The sequence below is a fragment of the Hirundo rustica genome, chromosome 1 (genome assembly GCF_015227805.2).
Source record: "Hirundo rustica isolate bHirRus1 chromosome 1, bHirRus1.pri.v3, whole genome shotgun sequence".
Lineage (NCBI taxonomy): Eukaryota > Metazoa > Chordata > Aves > Passeriformes > Hirundinidae > Hirundo > Hirundo rustica.
Window position 1 is genome coordinate 86442397 of NC_053450.1, and position 6000 is coordinate 86448396.

A 6000-nucleotide genomic window follows, 5' to 3' on the forward strand; every position below is an offset into this window, starting at 1 on the left:
TGCTGACAGTAAAGGGAATCTAAGAGAGCAGTTCTGATATATCCCATACATGTTGTAAGTGTCTACAGCTACTTGGCGTGAAACCCGCTTCCAGTGTTTGTGGAAAATGTGCACAATCCATCAGCGTGAATTGGCTTCTGGGTGCGATGGAAGCTATGGGTGCACAACCTTCCAGCAGAGGTCTGTCCTCCGGTAAGGGAGTCCGTGTAATCGCCTTGCCTACAGTCGTGACTTTTGTCTCTTCAGCAGGTTTGTTGTGTACCAACCAAGGCCCTATGCAGAAAGGCTTCCTGCTATGTTTCAGGGGAAATAAAAAACAGTATTCAGCCTGATGAATTTCATCGAGTGTATGGCACTCTTCCAGCAAAACTTCTCATGCCTATTCTATTTACTTGGAAAAATCCTGGCCTGTTCTAGTTGGGGCATTTGCTAACATGTAGGAGCAGTAGCAGTAACATCTGACTTAGATGTCTGCCATAATTTTGAATAGCTGAACTTGAGGCACCCACATGGTACTTAATCAATACAAAGAATTATGTTGTGGGCTTAATTAAGCACTAACAGACCATTCAGTAATGTTAATGGGCACACACAGAGTCAGAAATACTAATTAATCTGACCTGCAGCTTCCTCCATCACTTATGATTAAACATATGAGAATACAGAAAAATACATAATGGACTAATCAGATACGGCCCTTTAAAATGAAAATATGGACTACGTGAAATGAAGACCAAGACTGTAAGACTTGGACCCTTCCTGTTTAAATCTTAATCAACACTGGCTCCTAAAGAAAATGGGATCCAACTGTCAAAAGAGCTAGAGATTTTCTAAAAGTCACAGTCTTAAATGTTCCTGCTAGCAATCAGGACAACCTGTTACCAATTCCATTCACAATTATCATTCTGCAGTCAGGATTGTTACATATTTTCCCACATTATAATCTGTAATACTTTTCATGGATTTGTTCTGCACTTAGACCTTCCTTAAGAAAATGGGAATATATAAAGTAGCTTGCATAATCCATGAGAGAATTTGGAAGACGGACTTCCATGGGATCTCTCAGGCTGGAAGTGATCTCAGATAGGCATCTGCTCTAACATCCCTCTCAGAGTGAATTCAGCATTTAAACCAAGTTGCTCAGGGCTTTGTTGAGTCAGGTGTTTAAAACCCCCACGGCAAAAAATCCACAACTTCCTGGCAGCCTGTCCCAGTGCTTTGCTGTCCTCACAAAGATCTTTGGACAATTTGTTCCAGTTGGAACTTCTCTTTTAGTCTGGGACTGTTGTTCCTCCTTCATCTACCACGCCCCTACATAAGAGGAATTTGCATTCTTGCTAAATTCCGTGTGGATATGGACAGACTGCTGTAAGGAGTTCCCAAAGCCATCTTGTCTGTAGGTTGAACAACCTCTCTCTTGCAGCTTCTGCTCATAGTGCAGACATGCCAGCCCTGACCCTTCTGTTGGCCTTCACTCAACTCACTCCAGTTTACCAATGTCTTGCACTGGGAACAAACACTGGAGTATTCAAATCTGATCTAATGAATATCAGATAAAGGTGAGTAATCATTTTCCTTTGTCAGTTGGCTGAAATTTTGTTAACAAAGCCTGGTATGCCAGGACACTGCTGACACATGCCTAGACATAAACATACATTGATGTAGTACCAGACTGCTCTGCTGCACCTCAATGATCTGCAGGCAAACACTGGTTTTGAACCAAAAATAACATTTCTGTCAGACAATCTTGGAATTTTTGTGAAAAAATATGTTAAACCTATCTTGCTGTCTGACATCAACCCAAATAAATCAGATCGTCTCACATTGTGCGAATTTATTTCATAGCACATGTTCCAAGTTTGTTTACCATGTTCACCATACATGTTTACCATACATGTTTACCAATAAAATGAATTTGATTCTTCCCCTTTATTTTTTTTGGCTAAAATGTAAGATATACCTAAGAAAACCTTCCCTAAATAAAACAATACTTTTCCACAGAGTTGCCCTTTATTGATGGAACGTGGCTAGGAAACTGTTTAAAAGAAGAAACCCAAAAAATACAGGCTGAGCTGTAATTATCTTAAGAGGTGACCTGGCCCTAGATAAGTCACAGGTGCATTAATTACCAAAGACAGAAAGAAAGACTTGCCCTTAATGGCTCTCAGCTGGGAGTAACAAAGAGAAGTGGGATAAAAGGGGGTGGAGGTTGGAAGGTCCTCCCCTTTCCCTTTGCCTTTCTCTTATGGAATAAGGAGAGTAATTTGGGAAGGTAAGAAACCTGCACCTCTCCTCTTTCTCTTGTGGAGCAGGAGGAGCAGTTTGCAATGGAAGGTAAGAAACTTGCACCTCTCTTCCTTTCCAAAGCATCGAGACGAGCATATTCTCTCTTGTCTATAGACAAACCAGCTATGGTAGCACGTATAAGGCTTAAGAGGGCAATAAGAGCAATAATTAGTTCAAGTTGCAGAAAGAGTGTGTTGATTTTCCCCAAGAAAATTATTATTAAACAAAATAATGATCTCAGGAATAAAAGAGGAAAAAAAAGTTGGGGGAAAAATCATAACACAATATTTAATATTTTTGTTGTATTTTCTATAAATATTTGAAGACTTGAGAGATAAGAGGCTTTCACTGCTACAGTTAAATAGTTTGTAATTATCTGGATGCCAAGCCAGCTTGTGCAAATACAGCTCTGCAGTGTGGTCAGCCTGGCAGACTTTGTCTCTTCAGGTGTAACCACTGATTTATACCTTACCCCATAAAGGTCAAAACCTACTTTCCAGCATGCTAGCAATGATGTCTTGAGCTGTTAACCACTACCCTGCAAAGACCAAGCATTTCTGTCATAATGGAGTTTTCTTGCTTGAAATCAAGGAGTCTCTGGACTCCTGCAATAAACTTAAAAATATACACAGAAAAAGGAAAGAGGTAGAGAAGAAAAGAGGTGGGCCCTTTTGCTCATCCAATGAGCTCTATATTTTACACTAGTAGAGCCCCAGGACCTGGTGCCTCTGAAGTGAAGGGTGAAATTCCAGCAAGTTTTGTTCTGGACCAGTAGGATCTGGCTGACACATGCAGCTTGCCAGGATCTTTGCTCAGCACACACCCAGCTAGCTGAGGAAAGGTAAGGAGCATTAGTCATACCGTGTATACTGCAACAAATTACCCACTGCAGACTTGTGCCCAGCTTTTTTTCCTTCTGCTACCCAGTGAGGATGCTGAGTCTGAGGAATCTGAAAATGCAGAAGACAGTCTGGAAACTGAAGTTCCTTTGCAGCTGCAGACATTGAGTTAAAAAGTTTTGCTAGGAAGGAAAACCTGCCAACAGCAAGTGGAGAATGAGATGTTACACCTGGATCAAGAAAAAATGTTACAAGGGATGAGTCAGCTGGAAATAAAGGCCTGGCTTGGAGAGGCTTGGCTTAAAAAATGAACAAACAGAAAACAACCCCAAACCCCAGGCTTAAAAAACCCCAAAGAAAACAGTAGATTATAAACAATAGCATGAAGAAACAAGCCTGGTATAGGATGATGCTGGAAAAAGAAATTAGACTTCCATCCACGCAAAATTTCTGTTTGTAATTAAGAGGTAACAGAGGATTATTCATGAGTAGCTTTTGCTGTAACCTTTCCCTGCTTCCTGACCTACTCTGCTGGTCAATGGATAGTCAGCCAGCCCAACAAGAAATCCTGACAGCCTCAATCAGCAAGCAGGAGGCTGAGTCTTGTTGGCAAACCTATGTTTGGTGTCAAGCAAACATTCTTTTCAGCTATGCCAGGGGTTCAGACATCTTCCTCAAGAAGACATCATCTGGGCAATGAGTTTTAATTGGCTAGCATTTATGAAGTAAGAAGTCTGTACTGGTGATCGCAGATGTTGCAAATTGTTCCTACTTGTGACGGTGTCATGGGAAAACATCAAAGGCTTCCATTAGTTTTGTGGTTGTTTGGAATGAGATAGGCAGTGAGCCCAAACCTACCTTGGCAAAAGCCTTCTGTGTTGTGCAGCTTAGCTGTCTTGCCATCTGTCTTAAGCAGGACATTTCTTATCTCCTGTTCTTTTCCATAGGGCTCAAGTGTTCCTGGTCATTTGAGTTTTGAAAAAGGCTCTGTATGATTATTAGCTGTAACACTATTCCTGGGCTTTAGGCAGGAGGGAGATTGTTAGGCTAGTTTCACTGTAGTATTGACCTACTCACAATCTCCTTATCTAGTGTCACGCTGTTTTCTTGTCCAGGCACCTCACTGGCTCCTGCTTTGTTTCATAAGCCTACCTGGAGCAGGCAATTAACTGGTGCCCCATCCAGCCTCTCTTCTGCAACACCCTTTTGTGATTAAGAACCCTCTGGTGAAAGATGAAGCTGTATTTGTGTAATTATGCAGGAATTCTCTGTTAACCTCCCTCAATTATTTTTGAAAGCGTGTTGCTATGGGAAAATGCTTCTGGAGTCAGTTATTTTAAAGTTTTCTTCTTAGATACTTAAACACATCCTTCCCCTATTCTCAGATTTGAGGACCTTTATCCAGCTGGTGAATGTAGATGTAAAGGATGTTGTTCACTCTGCTGGGAGTGAAGCATCATATGCACAGCTCCAAAACCTCCAAGCAAACTAGTGCACTGCTTAATGAGCATTGACCTCTATTAAAAAGTGAAGAAAATTACAAATAGTAATTTTTAAAATTTAAGACAAGGTTTGTTTTTCTCACTATCTTAGAAGTGGACAAATTAGGAATGGTACAAAGCTAATAATTACTTCTTTAAAAGCAGAAAAAGAGGAACAGAGTCCAAGCTGGACAAAGTTCAGAGGCTGTTGTTTTCTGTAAGTGAATCTACCTAAAAATCCAGTGAGCTCTAAATCAAACTTTTCATTGCATGAGGTGCAGCTCCTGAGTTGTGACTGATACTAAGCATCTGTATTCCTTCCGTTTTAAGGGCTGGCTGCTACTGTCACGGAAAACATTAATGTCAGCTTCACCTTTCTGCAAAACAGTCAGCATTTAGTTTGGCTGAAGTAAAAATACTTTGGAATGGACCTCAGTGACCTTCTGCAAATTGATAGCTGGCCTGAAACAGGCAAAGATGAGTCACCAGTTGCATGGGGTTGAAATCCAACCCATACACCTGTAGCACATCTTGCATAGCCAGTGTAATTGATGTTGTGATGTTCTCAGGCTTCAAAGAACTTTGAGAACCTCTGATCGGATTTTCATTGGATCTCTGGGAGGAGATGAATTTAGGCTTGTACTCTGTAATGCCTGGGTATTTGGGGATCTGTTGCTCTGTATGCATTTTCCTGGGAATTTTGCAGGTCCTCAGAAGGAAGCAAATTCTAGGATTCCCACTGTTTTGGTGGATGTGCTCCATCAGATTGTTGATGGAAATGAATGAATTCACTCTCTTTTATTTATGTGTCTATTCCTTCCAGGGTATATGACATGGTTTTGATGAAGTCTGTAGTACTTGCCACCCTACTTTTTTAACTCTAATCAAATATCCTGGGGAAATTTAAGCTCTTCCAGGATGGGACTCTAAGGTCTCCATTACTGAATTGACTGTAGGTATTTACTGAACTTCTGAACCTCCTACACTAGGTAGTATGTCACAACATTTTCAGAAGAGGAACCTCATTGTTGCTGGCAGGATGTTGTATTGTGTAGAAAGGAATAAATCGTGTAGCGTTTTACATTTCATGTCCCAATTTTTAGCCTCTCCTTGAAATGTTTAAGTCCTGTTCTGTTTTCAGATTTTATTAACAATTTCAAAAGTATCCACTGGGTAAATACATTCTGCAGTGTAATTTCCTTGTGTGCCAAATTCCCAGCTTACAGCCCTCCCTGACAGCCTGACTGAAAAACTTTATTGTAATTATATTTTCAATAATTTGTTAAATCTTAGTGCTTGCAGGAATAATCCAGATCCTGAAAACACCTTCTACACTCAGTGCATGATCTGGGAGCACTCATGCTGTTACCCTCATATAGCAGGACAGAACCCCT

The 6000-nt window shown here is 40.8% G+C and overlaps 1 long non-coding RNA gene across 1 annotated transcript; it reads left to right on the plus strand.

Moving 5' to 3' along the window:
- Nucleotides 1-2221: 2221 nt before the first annotated feature.
- On the plus strand, nt 2222-5687 carry LOC120755666 (uncharacterized). Its single transcript, XR_005701854.2, has 3 exons — nt 2222-2334; nt 2992-3127; nt 3214-5687. It is a non-coding gene; the product is annotated as an uncharacterized LOC120755666 (long non-coding RNA).
- Nucleotides 5688-6000: the final 313 nt, after the last annotated feature.